Genomic DNA, 667 nt, shown 5'->3' with positions numbered 1-667 from the left:
GGGCGCAAGTGAGTGCCTACGCGCCCTTGCTGGGCCAGTTGGATTCGGGTGGGCAGCGGCCGGACCACCATGCCGCCCCCTCTTTTGGTTTTCTTTTTTAGATACAGCATCTTTAACAGCGGGTGTTGAGAGGGAGGCTGACTGGGTGCTCACGGGAGTCCGGGTGTGGGATCCACCTACCTTCTTGCTTTTCTCTGGTTCTGGAAGGGAAAGGACGGGCCGCTGAAAGCCCCGAAGCTCGAGCGTCCGGCGCTGGCGGGCTCGCGCGCGGCTGGCGAGCAGGCGTTCGCTGGGTGGGTCCCTTGTCTGCTCATTGTTCGCGGTTACTGTTCTTGGGGCCGGGCTGAGCGACAGACGCCGCTCAAGGGGCCATACATACAAGTGACGACTTGGAGGAGTGAGGTCAAGGGTGCCTGGAGGAAAGGGCTTACCAGTTTGGAAGCAGACTTCTAGCAGCTGGGAGGGCAACAGTAGTCGTCAGTGAAAACCGCTGCTGAGTGTGAAACTTAGATCTGACTCTAATTCACGGAGACAGCCTAGCGAATTAAACCTTCAGAAACGCGGCGCGATATTTCCCCATTGAATTTGTTTACAGAGTAAGGAAGATGGAGTTTTAAGTGTTATTGGCAACTGGCTGCTTTCTGTTGCTAGCACCTGTTTATCTTCA

The sequence above is a fragment of the Bison bison genome, unplaced genomic scaffold (assembly GCF_000754665.1).
Source record: "Bison bison bison isolate TAMUID 2011002044 unplaced genomic scaffold, Bison_UMD1.0 scf7180017864118, whole genome shotgun sequence".
In the NCBI taxonomy this organism is placed as follows: Eukaryota; Metazoa; Chordata; class Mammalia; order Artiodactyla; family Bovidae; genus Bison; species Bison bison.
This window is presented reverse-complemented; position numbering follows the sequence as displayed.